The sequence below is a fragment of the Xenopus laevis genome, chromosome 7S (assembly GCF_017654675.1).
Source record: "Xenopus laevis strain J_2021 chromosome 7S, Xenopus_laevis_v10.1, whole genome shotgun sequence".
Taxonomy (NCBI): domain Eukaryota; kingdom Metazoa; phylum Chordata; class Amphibia; order Anura; family Pipidae; genus Xenopus; species Xenopus laevis.
Genome location: NC_054384.1, coordinates 43416521 through 43433659, shown reverse-complemented (window position 1 = coordinate 43433659; position 17139 = coordinate 43416521).

Here is a 17139-nt window from a genome sequence, read left to right as displayed (position 1 = left end):
ATTAAGATAGTGCCTTTGTCCAGACGGAACTCAAAACTCCAACTTTGCAAAGCATTTATAAATACTGGAACATGCCAGTTGGTTTGCCTTGCCAAGGCAGTCTCAGACTCGGATTTGTGGAAAGGCCACCAAGGCCTAGATTTTAGGGGGCAGCATTCTGTCTAACCACACCCACATTGGTTCAGAAAAACTTCGTTTTATTAAATTTCCTGTACGCCAATCTCCATTGGTCCGGTCCAGACAATGGAAATTTCCATGAATAAAAGGGAGGGGACGGGGGCGGCGAACGTCAGAGGGCCTAGGGGTGCCTGGTATGTAAATCCAGCCCTGGGCAGACTCCATAGGCACGAAAACAATATATTTCTGATTCTGAACAGTCTGTTTAGAAAAGTTACATCGTGTTGAATGCCCCAGGCTGTACTATATGTACAAATTAAATATAGCAGATTGAAAACCACTGGTCTATGTTATATAAATATAAGAAAATAAATGCATTGATTCTAACAGATATATCACTCAAGTTATCCAGTTCAGTGTTTCATCATTTCAGTCAATAACAGGCCAAAGGCACAAACTAACTGCGTGGATATATTTTTCAAATCCCTATGCAGTCACAACAGTATATATTAACATTATGTTAGTCATATAAACTTCAGCTCTATATACCTTTTTACATTTTTTTAACAACATTTGTATTTTAAATCAATAAAGAAAAATTAGTAACCTCCACACTATCTGTTTATTATCGTATCGTGCTAAATGCAAATCAAGTTGTTATTTTTTAAAAGGATCTTATTAAAACGAGTATTAAATAGCCAGCAATTGATGAAATAAAAGTTTGAAAGTGAAAATAGAGTAGAGGTGGAGTTGGCCCAAAATCTTTTAAGAGAGGCCCTGGGACACCACACGGGGAGAAAGACAGGACGCTGGGGACTGCGGTCTCAAATCTTAACTAATCTGTTCTGGAGAACTATGTTAAAAAACGCAAACCCCCAGTGCCTTAGAGTAAAAGAGAATCGAAGAATGAGTTGCTGCTTTCAGTGTTAATCACATTTTTTTTTTAAAGTTGCTGTTAGATACAGCAGTATTGGCTGAAGGCTTTTTTAAAAAAAGTATTTTTTTTTTAAAACCAAAAAAGACCAAAGGCTCGCCGATGCGCGTTTCGAGTTAGCTTTATCAAGGCAGGATTGGGCTGGCTCGTCTCAGTATCGCATTATAAAGCTTCCGCATGTAATCCAATATTGCAAGAGGTGCATTTGCATTTAGCTCCTTAATTAATTGTTAGTTTTATCTGAATTCATATATTGATTGATAACTTATGAAAGCACTGGCACTTTAATTGATGAATTTATAAACTCGAATTAATAATTGAAACACAGTTTTAAGTTGTATAATAAATTCATAGATTAATTGATATGTGTATTTAAAGACTTATTGAGTTTTGTGTTAGCAATCAATTTATTATTTACACAACTTATATTAAGCACTAAGCACTTTCACCTTTGTTACTTTTTGCTAATTAACGTTTTTAAATTAATTGTGAAAAATACGATAATAAACAGATAGTGTGGGGTTACTACTTTTTCTTTATTTATTCAATTGCTGCATAGTAATCACACCTTTACACAATCTGGTTTGGTAATTAGACAAACTACTACCAACTTTAGAATTTTTAACATTTGTATTTTGTTAAGTTTGTAGAGTCTTCTTTGTAAGGAAATCCATGTTGGCTGAGGTTACTGGGAATTATATTTGGCACCATCTGAAGGCTCATGGATTTGATAACACCAAGCTAAGTGAGACAGCAAAATATTTGTATTGAAATAAGATTATTGCTTATTGAGTTTAAAGATAACTCTAAATACCAAACAGCAAAAATGAGCTGTTAGGGCAGGGGTCCCCAACCTTTTTTTTACCTGTGACACATTCAAGTGTAAAAAGAGTTAGGGAGCAATGCAAGCATCCAAATCATGCCTGGGGAGCCAAATAATACTGTGATTGGCTATTTGGTAGCCCCCATGTGAACTGGCAGCATACAGGAGACTCTGCTTGGCAGTACACGTGGTTTTCATACAACCAAAATTTGCCTCCAATCCAGGGATTCAACATAGAGGAACTGCTTTGAGACCATTGGGAGCAACATCCAAGGGGATGGTGAGCAACATGTTGCTCACAAACCACTAGTTAGGGATCACTGGGTTAGGTCAATGACACACGGGAAGAAATGCTTTAGCATTTTATTGCTATTAAGCTGAATCGCCATGAGTAATGTAATTGCGGCAATTGCAACGTTAACAACGTTCAAGGTATTTCTATGGAGATTTGTCACCTGTAGTAGCAACATTTTAACGCAGGTGACAGAATTGACAGCCTTTCAATTACATTTATTGCCAACAGAAGGATTGCAAAACACAGAGAGATTTGCAATGAATATTTAATCAAAAAGACAAAACAACTAAATAAAGTAAATTTAATTAACACTGTCTGTGAATGTATGCCTATGTACATGCAAAATAGATAAAATTAGTGTAGAGTGAAAAAACAAATGTTTCTGTAAAATACGAAAAAGAAAATGTGAAATTTGCTAAAAAAATAAATATGAATAAGAACAAGCTACCTTATTCATTGTAGACAATATGGTAGATTTCCCTGGAGAAAATTCAGCTTTTAATCACTGCATGATGTTGATTACTGCAAAGAATCATGTGAATAAGGTACATTGGGTAATTATCATCAGACACTAAAAGGATTTCAAGAGCTTTACTAATAAAGCCCCCTGAAGGGCCCTACTGAATTGCTCAAACAGTAAATAAACTGACATGGTGGTGTTTGTTTTTATATCTTGAATCATCCCTCTATAAAATTTAAACATGTACATAACTGTGTGTATTAAAAGGAAACACTTGCTGTCCATTTGCATTTTTGGACATGGTATTTATTTTTCATCACTGGATAGGTTCATAGTGCCAATGACACAATATCATGTGGCAAAAGAATTTGATTATGCACAAAGTTGGGGATTCAGTGCTAGCATTAATGTGTCTTAATGTACTGTGTATATTTGGTTCTCTGGCACATTTTCTGTGAATTTCCAAAGACTTTGCATGAAGGCAAAACAAAACTCTGGTGGCTCCATGGTCAGTTTAAGAAACTAGATATAATACATTACCTGTAACTACACATCACATTACATGCAGACCAAATGGACTCAATGATCTGAAGCATATCCATATTTGTTGCACTTATAAAGACTCCTATTGCTTTTACTAAGCTGCAGCTCGTGGCAGCCCTCCTGGAGCCTCTTCCTTACTTTAATTCATGACCTTCCTTAAGCCCTAGATTTGTGGACAGGCCACAAAGGCCTAGGCCTAGGGTTGCAGAAATCTGGGGCCGGTATTCTGCCTATTAGCCACATCTCAACTGGGGACTGGGCAGGAAATTGGGCCACTGTTTGATTACCCCCCCCCAGTTCACATTGGGGGAAAACATAAGCAAAAATAGTGGCAGGGGTGTTAGGGGGAGAGCAATGGTTTGTGAGGGGGGTTGAGGGGGAGATGGGGAAGCGAGCAGTGGAGGCCTGAGGCAGGTAGGAGTCCTGGGGGTGATCAACCTTATGTGGCTTAGGGGAGCAGATTGTTTAAATCCGACTCTGTCCTTCTTCCTCTCCTTTTCCCTTCCAGATTTTTCTTCCAGATTTCCCTTCTTTTCCCCTCCCTTTGAAAATACTGGTTTGTAAAAGCCTACTGTTCCACAGTAATCTTCTATCTTACAGTACATTCCATTACAGTTACTTATTTCATGAGCTCTGGCTGCAGGCTTGCTAATAATACATCTTTGGTGCAGTGCAGGTCCTAAAAATGCAACAGGAAATTCAGACTCAGATCTCAATCTATTAGATATTCAATAGACTAACAAAAGTATGAATCCCCTACATGTCCAGTACCTGTGTGGCATCTCAGTGCAAGAAGTAATGTCTCTGGCAGTGTGAAAAACATGCAGTGGCAACATGGAAGATCATGAATTCCTGTGTGGCTGTAGGAAACCCCTCTACTGGCACACACTGGAGAAACAATGCAGTATATGAAAGTCATTTGTTGCCTTAATCATGGTGGCATTAGTTATAATAATGCATTTGCATTAAATATTGTGGAAATTAGATAAATACATTCTTTTGAGTAGGGCTTCTTTACAGGACCTCTTGTATCAGTTGCTGTTGTATCAATTGTACAGCGCAGTTGCAGCTGAAGTATGACAGCTAAAAAACTGTGGCTACACATGGGTACAGCATAAAAACAGGGGATCAGTTGCAACACTTGCAACTGCTTCACCTCACAGCTGTCACATCCTTGATAAGCCATAGGATGTACATTGCATGGAATCGCAGCATTCAGAGCCTGACTTTTGTCTCTTTATTTTCATTACAGCAATGCAGAAATTAAGGAATATTTAAAAAAAAAATTACTTAAGTTTTCTTAGTAGGAAAATAGAAAATATAATTTAAAAAGGGGCTCATTTACTGTCCTTAGGCACAATTGTAAGCCCTTATTCTCTCCAGTTAAAACACCATGCAAAAATCTTTGTGCTTACCTAAACTTGCAGCTGGTGCCAATAAGCCACTTGCTTCTTGGTGTCCAAAGCAAAATGTGCAGAACATAGAACCTTGTAAATAACACCTGCCATAAAGGAACAGTAACACCAAAAAATTAGTGTCCTAAAGTAATGAAAATTTAATGTACTGCTTTGCTGCACTGGTAAAATTGGTGTGTTTCAGAAACTACTTTGGTCTATATAAACAAGCTTTGTAGTGAAATTAAAAATTCTATTAGAATTTCAGATTAAACAAAATCTGTCCCAGTGCTGCACTGAATCCAATATATTTAGATTCAAAAGAATACTGAATCCTCTACAAAGGTCTATCTGATAATTATTATTACAGGTAAGGGATCCATTATCCAGAAACCGGCTCAGAAAGTTCAGAATTACGGGAAGGCCATCTCCCATCGACTTCATTTTCATTAAATAATTCCATTTTTGAAAAAAAATATTGCATTTATCTCTGTAGTAATAAAACGGTGCCGGGATGGGACCTGTTATCCAGAATGCTCGGGAACTGGGATTTTCCTGATAATAGATCTTTCTGTAATTTGGATCTTCATACCTTAAGTGTACTAGAAAATCATGTAAACATTAAATAAACCCAAATAGGCTGGTTTTTCTTCCAATAGGGATTAATCATATTTTAGTTTGGATCATCTACAAGGTACTGTTTTATTATTAAAGAGAAAAAGGAAATCATTCTTAAAAATGTGAACTATTTGGATAAAATGTAGTCTATGGGAGACAGCCTTTCCATAATTCAGAGCAATAACGGACTCCATACCTGTACCTTGTACTTATACTAACCAAACAAATAAAACATGTCTGTGACTGAAGTACAGAACAGATATCCATTAGGAATATATTAGCAATGTTCTATGCTAACCATATGTGGCCCAGCAGAATGATGCATATGTTCACAAGCCCAGAGTATGGAAGTTACAGCACAGACACATCTAGTCAAGGAAAGAGCATAAAGTACAATAAAAATTTGACCAAAACCCTTTGGTTACACTTTACTTTAATGTAAATAAATGTACTTTCATTTGATAAAGAGCAGTTTAATCCACTAAAAAGAATTTTATGTACCAATTACACACTGCTGTGTCTTTTTTTAGATCTTTAAGTTGCTTCAGCATGTTCTATCGTACTCTCAGCTCTTAAAGGAGAAATAAAGCCTAACTAAAGAAGTAGGCTAGAAATGTTGTACATTCTGTTTGGGCTTCTGTACCAGCCCAAGGAAACCACAACCCATTAGCAGTAAAGATATGTGTCTCCAAAGATGCCCCAGTAGCTCCCCATCTTCTTTTCTGCTGAATCACTGCACATCTCTGTGCTGATGTCAGCTCAGGGGCCAACTCAAAATATACAGTACACATAGAATATAAATGTCACAATGTTAGGCTGAATAGTAATTAATATAATGTAGATAATCATTATATGGCAGCACAGAAACCAGTGCAATTAGCATAGAAATTTCATAATCAGCCCTCTAGTATCACCTTATATTATAGGCCAACCTCATTTTCTGCTTGATAATTTGCAACAACCCCTAAGCTTAGCTTCTCAGAGCCCACTGAGCATTTGAGTGTCGTAGACACTTTCCAAGATGGTGACCCCCTGTGACAAGTTTTAAGTTCTGGATCATTGCTGCTATAGAGATGCTGAAACTTAAGGCTGGTGCAATATGTTTCTTATATAAAGTATGGCATTTTTAGCCATATTCATTTTTAGTATTTAGTTCTCCTTTAAAGAGAGAGAAAGTAGCTAAGAAACATAATTTAAAATGACACAGCTGAATTATTCATTTTAGGCAGCAACCGGTAAGACAGGTCTGACCCAGGGAATTGGGAGTCTACTTCACCCTCTCTTATGGATTCTCAGTAAAACCAGGCCAGCCCCGACCATGGTTTATAACACAGGTAAACATTTTCAGAGCTGTAATTAGTGACTCAGAGATAATCCATTTAGAAAGTTTTAGAACATTCTGGAAAATTATATGGTAGTGGTATGTTGAATATATAATGTTCTATACTGCATTCTATACTGCACTCTCACCACTCCACTTTCTTCTCAAATTGTGACCATCTCTTAAGTTAATTCCTCAGTTGGACCTCTTGAAAGACACAATCAGTGGTAGCTATGATTTCTGCCCATATGCTAAGTTTTCCCTGTGTTGATAAACTAATCCATGTCCCTCCATGCCAGAATGAGAAGCAGGGAAGCTGACGAGAAAGTAACTTCTCTCTCCCCTCAAAGGATGGAGTCTACATTTACATACAACCAGTAAAGCCTCTCAATTTTCAGTGCTTAGGAAACAATATACCCTGCTGTGTCCTACTGGCCCACCATGATACCAAGAAAACTCCTGGTGGGCCCAGGTGTCAGTGGGCCTTCTTGCTTCTAACCATTTAGCCTATTTCATGCTCATTCCCTATTTCTTCATTGAAAAAATGTGTACTAATGGAATAAAAGAGTAAAATAAGTAGATATAAAAGACTAGAAGAATAAAGAGAGAGAGTGAGGAGAGGAGGAATAATAGTTTTTCTGTTGGGCCTACAGTCTAAGGTTTTCTGTTGGTCATACAGCCTAAGGTTTTCTAGTTGGCCCCTGACATCCCAGTCCGACACTTATACCCTGGCAATACTTCCTTTCCTTATTTGTCATAGAAGCACTCTATCAGGCATTAACACTTTGTGAGGCCCTACAATTGTTTCCAAACTTGGTGCAGTTTGCCTGCCAAAACATTTAAGGGAGGTACACATGTACAGAATGATGCCTCAAAATGTGTTTATTAACTCTTCATGTTTTAACGAAAACTACTCTTTTTCAAGGGGCACTTAAAAAAGAACTGGTGTGCTCAAAACATGAAGTGTTAATAAACACATTTTGCAGCATCATTCAGCATATAGTATACCATTCTCTTGAACACTGTAATACCCTGCACTCCCTAAAACCTTATGCAGCTTCCATTAGCCTCCAAAATACTTATGTATCAGATCTTACATTAAGATAACTGCCACAATTATTTATATAACCATAAGCCTATATAAACCCCAGGGCTGGAACTAGGGGTAGGCAGAAGAGTTCAATGAGGTAGGGGTGAATGTGCCTATACTAGGATGCTAGCACCATTTCTCGTTTCCATTTGTTGTGCACACAGGAAACTATATAATATTTAATAGTTCTGCTCTATCTATTTAGTTTACAATCATTCCAAGCCTTTTCAGTTCTTTGTTGCTGAACTATCGCTATAGATAAAAAAAAATTACTTTGCACAGACAGCCAGTAAGGAATGGAATATAGTGCTGTATGCATAACAAGCTTTTTACCCCCTGTTCTGGAAGAGACTTCACAGTGAGCTACACTGATCTTCTCATTTAATGTGTGCCTCTTCTGATCTTTTAATAGATAACTAGGGTAATGTCCCAAGCTGTAGGAGAAGTTGTGAAGCAGATAGCTAGAAATTGCAAAGTAAATTGCACATAGGGGCTGCAGTAGAAAAATGGCTAATGAAATATATGGCATATAGGTAGGAGTTGGAAAGTTAGAAAGGGACCTCTTGCAGGCAAGGCAATTAAAAGGGAGACAGATAATATTATTAGATTACATATAAGGGAACTACAAGTGAGTGCCACATGGCAATTACAGTAAAGGGGCTGAGGGAGCAGAATAGTTAGATCAGTAGAATAGTTTCACAGCATCCTCATATAATTGATGATGTAAAAGTGGTCCTTGGATGACAGGTTGCCAGGCGTGCTACAAAAGCCAAAATCAGACACTGTGACACATAATTTATTATTGAAGGATATTAATATTTTTTTATTAGTGATTACTCCAGAATCTGTAAAGCCACCCAATAAATCCTGGCGATTGGTAGTTCGTCTTTCTTTCCTTGCACATCACAATAATCCGACTACCATTGATTGATTCCCATAAATTCTTCAGCACCATGGACAGCAGTACTCCAACTCCAAACATTCACTTCTGTCGAATTCTGTAGCCCCGCCCTCCACCTCGTCCCCCCCCTGCGCTGTTCCAGGAACGCTCTCATTTGTGACGTCACACATACTGCAGAAAGGACCGTTTTCCTGGGTCGGTGCTTGTTTGTAGCCCATGCAGAGCCGCCCTCAGGTAAAAGACTAAACGTGCGAGCGGATCTATGGAACGGTCTTTCCCCCGTGTCATGCCACTCTCCGCCCCTTGTTTTCTTCCTACTGTGATTGTGAAAAGATATGTCAGATCTGTCTGACTCATTTCATTGATATTGCTCTGTATTACGGGAAGGGCATAGCAGTGCCAAGGTCGACTTCCCACCATTAAAGCTGATTAATGGATGGCGTGCTGTAATTACATTTAATATCAAGCATATTCTGCTTAGTAATTGGCTAAGGTACGAGGTTTTTGGCAGAGGGGTATAGATATTAGAATTATTTATAGGTCTTAGAGATCTGCTTCCACTTCAGCTTACTAGCAGCTTGGTGGCTGCTATTAATATATATTTTATGGTGAGTATGTACAACCATGATTTGTAGTGAAATGTGTAGTTTTGTGGTCTAAACCAGGTTTTAGGACACACAGTTTTAAAAAGCAGATTGTTTTAAAAGTACATGGCATGGTATTCCTCCCTGAAAGCAGCCTTCCAGGCAGGGGCAGATTTGGTGAACAGAGGGCAAATGACCCCTGTATAGAAATAGTGGTAGGGGCCCTATCACAAACATGGTCACCGCAAGGCTGAAAATAATGTACCGTATAATATTATTAGTTTATACATTTTTTTTTTTTTGCTGTGTGTAAGAGATCCTATATGCAGTTCTATCTATATGGAAACTTGTTGGTTGAAGACCTTGCACTTATGCAAGTAACCATTACTCTGTGTATGTTTTGCTTGATGTGCTTATTGGTTTATTTACACTAAGTGGTTTGCTTCTGCTTAGTTGTTTTGTGTCGTTTCTTAGGTATCTGTAAGCACAAACACTAATGATTGATGAACAAAATAAAGGAAAAAAAAATACATTGTGTGCTCAATAAGATCATTGCCTAAACACAGAGATACCATAAAAGTGCTTTGACATTTAGTTCAGCCTTACAGAAGCAACTACTTACTCTCCCATTTAGTCTACACCAGCATAGTGGCACATTCTCTAACTACCAACTGACCTCCTTCGTAGCATCTACTTGTCACAGTTACAAAATGCCAGAAAATACCTTGCCAGCCCATAGACAATACTGAGATTTGTCTCTGCTAAAAAACACATACAGTAGAGACAATTATTAGTAATTATAAGCATTGTCTATTTTTGTAGCCTAAGGGCTCTTACAGATGGTCGGTTTTCCTTGTGCTCCCCTGTGTTTTAATGCGTTTAGCTGCAGGGGAGCACAGGAAGGAGCACAGCTGACTTTTCCCTATGGCCCCATACTGACATAGGTGCATGTAAATGCTGAATGCAAGTGGAAAGCACCATGATGCTTTCCACCTGCATTACACGCTTACATGCAACTGTGTCAGCTCGTACCCCTATAAGTTGTAGTCTACATTTCTTCCTGCACTCCCCTGCGGCTGAATGTATTTAAATTAAATGCAGGGGAGCTCAGGGAAAACCAGCCATGGGTAAGGGCTCTTTCACACTAGCGTTTCTTGCTCCATTCTCCTGCAGTCAGTTTTAATGCATTAAACCACAGGACAGCGCAGCAAGAGACGCATTCCATAAATTTAAATAAAGCTTTGTTTTGTTTTAAAGTGTAGGCATCGTATTTTGCACTACAGGGCCAAACTGATTTTGGCCAAATAATTGTTCTCATCTTTACCTGTTATTATATTATATTAAAGATCCTAAAAGTAGAAAATACTTGTGTTGAGGGTCTCCATAAAATATATCACATAAACGCAACATATATTATGCTGTCAATAAAAGCTTTTTTAAAATGTTTCTAATATGATGAGCAATTAGATTAACACAGAATGAAATGTTGTCCTTTTAACAATGAAACTCTATTCCTCTGGCTCCTGTGATGAACTGTGCTCACACACTAACTAAGGGCAAGCCTACATGCTAGGGTACATCATCCATTGAACGGACATGACTCCCACATTGTGAATGGAATCAGTGAATGAGAATATGACACACCATAAAATAGTGGTTTAAGATAAAAGATGTAAAGCAAAAAAAAAATTAATATGCATATACCAATTTGATGACTATCCTTGCTTATATTGCAATGCATGTTAGTCAGTTCCACCCTTCATTCATTTCATTCATTTATAACGCTAACACTTATTTTGAGGTTCTTTTTATGAAGGGTTAATCTTTGCCTTCAGCATGCTTCACCAAATCTCTCCAAGCAATCACATCTGTTGGGCAACATAGTAATCACTCAGCTTAGTTGGGAAAGAGACGAGTTACATAAAAAGCCGACAGCTGCTTGTGTATTAATTAATGCAAATAGATTACCCAGTGGCAATACACAGCCCAACTGAACCCCTGCAATACATTAAAATATTTACATATCATAGAATAGCCTGTACCTCTTGCTATTGATGTGGGTATCTACTTTTGAAATTCTTTCCCACCTAGTATTATCTTAAGTGCCAACATTCCCCATTAATGAGGACTTCTAATAAACTGTCTAATGTGAAGACATTTTGGAATGTATTAAGTATTAAGTCATCACTTAAAGGCACAGTGCACATTCTATATTTTAATATGCCAATATAACTGCCATATGTCAATTTTGTAATGGAGGTGCTTCTGACTCTCTTGGCTCACCACTCACAAACCTTTATAGGTCTCTGATGATGGAGAGCAGCTTTGTGAGTAATGACATGATTGGGGCGGGGCAATTTTCTTTTGAAGGCCGTTTGGAAAAAATATTTTTACTATATAATTTTAGTAAAGATATATATAGAGAGAGAGAGAGAGAGAGAGAGAGAGAGAGAGAGAGAGAGAGAGAGGAGAGAGAGAGAGAGAGAGAGAGTATGTATTACAGTTAGGTCCATAAATCTTTGGTCAGAGACAATTTTTTTCTAATTTTGGTTCTGTACATTACCACATTGAATTTTAAATAAAAACAACTCAGATGCAGTTGAATTGCAGACTTTCAGCTTTAATTAAGTGGATTGAACAAAAAGATTGCATCAAAATGTGAGGAACTAAAGCCTTTTTAAGGGCTCTTACACATGAGCGTTTTTACCTGCGCTCCCCTGCGTTCCGTTTTTTCGGCGTTCAGCCGCAGGGGAGCGCAGGAATAGACGCATTTAATTATTTCAAATGGGGCTGTACTCACACAGGCGCATGTAGGCGCCGAACGCAGGAAAAATGCAGCATGTTGCGTCTCAACCTGCGTTCGGCGCCTACATGCACCTGTGTGAGTACAGCCCCATTTGAAATAATTAAATGCGTCTATTCCTGCGCTCCCCTGTGGCTGAACGCCGAAAAACGGAACGCAGGGGAGCGCAGGTAAAAACGCTCATGTGTAAAAGCCCTTAACTAGAAAAAACACCAGGGCTTTCAGCTGCTTCACTGATCATAACATAACTAATGAATTGCCCACACCTGCCCATTAAATAGTATTTGAGTCAATTGACCAATTACCCTGAAATGAAGTGATTGTGCTAAAAAAATCCTTTAGTTCCTCACATTTTCATGTCATCTTTTTGTTCAACCCCCTGAAGAAGCTGAAACTCTACCGTTCAACTGCATCTGAGTTGTTTCATTAAAAATTCATTGTGGTAATGTACAGAACCAAAATTAGAAAATCCAAAGATTTATCCTAACTGTATATTATAATAAATCCTATATATATTATATATGTATTATTAAAAGGGACCCACCCTCTATCACTACATAATTTAGGAAGCAGCTTTATTTTAAGCTTTCTTAAAGAGTGAAACAGAGCTGTGGGAGGCATGGGGGCAACGTTATTAGAAAAGATTAGCATGGAAAAGGCTTACATATAAAAGTGTATGCCTCATGACTACACTGATACCTATGGGACCATTTAAAAGGGCAACAAAAGTTAAGACATATAATGTATTTAATATACAGGTGATACTGTATAGGGCCGCTGTACCTACTCTTATGAATTTCAGTATCAGATAATTGGTACTTATCTGAATCAATAAGTACCAATATGCAAAGTGGTGAAACCTTTAGGGCTCTTACACATGAGCGTTTTGACCTGCGCTCCCCTGCGTTCCGTTTTTTGGCGTTCAGCCGCAGGGGAGCGCAGGAATAGACGCAAGTCATTATTTCAAATGGGGCTGTACTCACTCAGGCGCGTGTAGGCGCCGAACGCAGGAAAAATGCAGCATGTTGCGTCTGAACCTGCGTTCGGCGCCTACACGCGCCTGAGTGAGTACAGCCCCATTTGAAATAATGACTTGCGTCTATTCCTGCGCTCCCCTGCGGCTGAACGCCAAAAAACGGAACGCAGGGGAGCGCAGGTCAAAACGCTCATGTGTAAGAGCCCTTACTTATCGGTATGAGCCTAACTACTAGGGCTTTTGTTCTTTTATGACAGTTTAATTTATTGATTAATGGACATTCACTATGTAGATTTTTTGTGTTTAATTAGCTTGATTATCAACCTTTTAACTAAGTACAATAAAATGAAGAACATCTGGCTAAAGACTAATTAAATGGTTGGATTTAATGGCCACGGTTTTGTTGAATTTTATCTTTGTAATACCAAGTTAATATTTTAGGTAATTTAAATATATTAAAATCAAATATAAGGTTAAAAATTTCATAACATGTAGTTTTAAATTTTATAATAGACGCCTAGCAAAAAGCTAGTTAGCTTTGGAACCATTATTTTCTAGTAACATCTAGGGGCCGATTCATCAAGCTCGAGTGAAGGATTCGAAGTAAAAAAACTTCGAATTTCGAAGTGTTTTTTGGGCTACTTCGACCATCGAATGGGCTACTTCGACCTTCGACTACGACTTCGAATCGAAGGATTCGAACTAAAAATCGTTCGACTATTCGACCATTCGATAGTCGAAGTACTGCCTCTTTAAAAAAAACTTCGACCCCCTACTTCGGCAGCTAAAAGCTACCGAAGTCAATGTTAGCCTATGGGGAAGGTCCCCATAGGCTTGCCTAAGTTTTTTTGATCGAAGGATATTCCTTCGATCGTTGGATTAAAATCCTTCGAATCGTTCGATTCGAAAGATTTAATCGTTCGATCGAAGGAATAATCCTTCGATCGAAGGAATAATCCTTCGATCGCAGCATTTGCGCTAAATCCTTCGAAGTCGAAGGATTTTAGTTCCTAGTCGAATATCGAGGGTTAATTAACCCTCGATATTCGACTCTTGATGAATCGGCCCCCTATTATTCCATATGTTTTATAGTAAGATCAACAGTGGCCACCTTCACTAAGATCCTCAATGTCCCTGGAAAGTGTATAGCTATGGATATGCATTCAAATGAAAATAAAACTGTTTAGTAATGAACTGAGCAAAGCATCCTAATATCAGCTCAGTGTCATATCTTCTGCTTTAAAATGCTAGCTTGGGCAGTGTTTGGTGGGCACTCGGTTACTTGTGTCCTTGCACATTTTTCTGTGTTTTAATTACTGGTGCCATTTATGTGTGAACTGACTTCTCCTTTATTAAAGGAAACGTGTTGCAGGGTGTAATTGACCAAAATTTACCAGAAAATTAAGATCAAGCTGAAACTGAAATTGATTTCAGTCTGCAGTACCTAAGGTTAGTTTAATGAGGCAATTGCCTTATGGGTATGCTGCATGCTGTGTATTTGTTTAACCTGCAATTACAAATTGAGAAGAGCAGAGGTTAAGGGTAATAGCAATGTGGCGATTCTGTATGTTTTGTTTCCAAGGTCTTTCCCATTTTGGAGGCAAGCAAAAAAGTGCTCAGAATTGCCCAGCCCCCTTCTTTTTTATTCTTATGCAAGTTTTTTGCATAATTAATGGAGGATTATTAGTTACAGGGAAGGCAAGTGTAATTACATTTATTCTGTTTGCTGGTAGGAAGTTACGTGTACAAATGGCATGAAAATTATAATATTCTCAACAATTATTTTCCTTCCAAAGGTGAACATAATAATTTATTGTTACTTTGCCCTGAAGAAAAGCAATGCAATTTGACATACCACATATTCAATATATCACTTAGTTGAATTAATTTTCCAACTAATGCAGAACTTGTACTGTATTTTTTTATCATAATGCATTATGTGCTCTTATTTTAATCACACTATTCCAGAGAATAAAAGCAAATTACTTGAAAAAGAATCTTGATATTTTGTAGTATAGCTGCTGCGCAAATAAATTGGAAAGCTCCTAATTTAATTGCTGCTGATGGATCATTTTAAAATGACTATAAATTAAGAACAGCAAGTTTAAGATTTTTTTTAATGTGACTTTCATTTATCTTTTATTGATTTTAAAGATTTTAAAGTGCAACAGGAATTGTAAAACAAGTTTTTAGTGTTTTATTGTGGGGAACAATCTACATATAAAGCCGGCTATTTACAGTATATTTAAGTAAACTTTATACTCAAGTAGTGTTCAGCCTACAAGTAATTAGTAATAGCACTGGGATGCTAAAACTTACATCACTCTGACACAGAGGTATCTGGAATAAAAGTGTGGCAATAAATCCAGAACCACAGTCCACAGAAGTTCTAAATATTGTTGCATTAAAATGTTTTGTACTATTTGCCTAAAGTTTTTTTTCTAAATGTCTGAAAGTGACATTTAGCAAAAGATTGGACAGGAGAAGAAATAGAGAAATGGCAAAGAGGGAAGGCTAAAAGGTTGGTGAAAAACAAATATTGGCAGAATTGCAAAGGAGTATTCTCTTGCATACAAATTTAGTTATACAAAACATACAGTATCTATTGTGCTATTGTCTTAAGATGGCCATAGATGTAAAAATTACGATATTTCCTGGAAAAGATCTTTCCAAGAAAGATCATTAGTTTCAACACATGTAGAGCTGAATCGTTAGATATACAGGTAGAAACAATAGAATTCTACCTGTATCTGACGATTCAGCACTTTCTAGTGGCCGATGTTTTGGTTCCTTCAAAGGTACCCAATCAAAATTTTCTACCTGGGCTGATCGACAAGTCTACTGGTATCCAAGCCTTCTACTTATATCGGTCGACATATAAGCACACCACATATCATATGAAAATTAGTTGTGTACGATAATATTGTGCGTGTATGGCCACCTTAAGGGGTTGTTCACCTTTGAATTAACTTTTTGTATGATTTAGAGAGAGATATTCTGCAATTGGTTTTCATTTTTTTTATTATTTGCGGTTTTTGAGTTATTTAGCTTTTTATTCAGCAGCTCTCCAGTTTGCAATTTCAGATCTGGTTGCTATGGTCCAAATTACTCTAGCAACCATGCATTGATTTGAATAAGAGACTGGAATATGAATAGGAGAGACCTGAATAGAAAGAGGAGTAATAAAAAGTAGCAATATCAATGCATTTGTAGCCTTACAGAGCATTTGCTTTTTAGATGGGGTAACTGACCCCTGTTTGAAAGCTGGAAATAATCAGAAGTAAACTGCAAATAATTAAAAAACTATAAAAAATAAATAATTTTACATAGAGGCACAAGACAGGGATGCCCATTATCTCCCCTATTGTTTAATCTGACGTTAGACCCCCTTTTGAGAATCCTCCAAGACATGACGAGTTTCCACGGCATTAAAGTAGGAGACCATGAAACCAAAATCACAGCCTTTGCAGATGATCTCCTCCTATATATTGCAAATCCTAAACAGGCTTTACCACACATTCTTTCCGTGATCCATCAATACGGGCAAGCATCGGGATACTGCATCAATGTTGCCAAATCGGTGATTTTGCCGTTAGGAAATAAAGGGAAACCTCGATGGGGTAACAAATATGATTTTACGTGGACCAAGGACGAAATTACTTATCTGGGTATACGAATACCAAAAAGGCCGAATGAACTCTACGCCCGTAATATAACTCGTTGTATAAGGGGAATTACGCAAGACATAAAAAACTGGCAAACTTATCACCTTTCTGCAATGGGGAGGGCTAATCTGCTCAAAATGGTGGCATTCCCCAAACTCTTATACAACCTTCAGAGTCTCCCCATCTTGGTACATGATAGGGATATCCAATCACTCTACAAACTGTTCAGACATTTCATATGGAATGGGAAAAAGGCGCGAATTAGTCTCAAAAAACTCCAACAAAACACCTTAAATGGAGGCCTTAACTTCCCCAATATCAAACAATACAACATGGCAGCCACTATGAGACATTTAAAAGACTGGATCCATAACTCTGACATATATACTAATACCTACCAGGAACAACAGTTCATCCCGCAGACGAACCTACTATATATTCTACACATGCATAGAGCTGAACTTACAACTGACATTATAGACAATCCCTTATTATATTCCACTTGGCAAACCTGGAAGGACTTGAGAAAACAGAGTTGCTTAAACAGTAATCACTCATTATACTTACCTCTTCTGTCCAATCCAGACTTCCGGAGTGGGCGGGCATTGACAATAT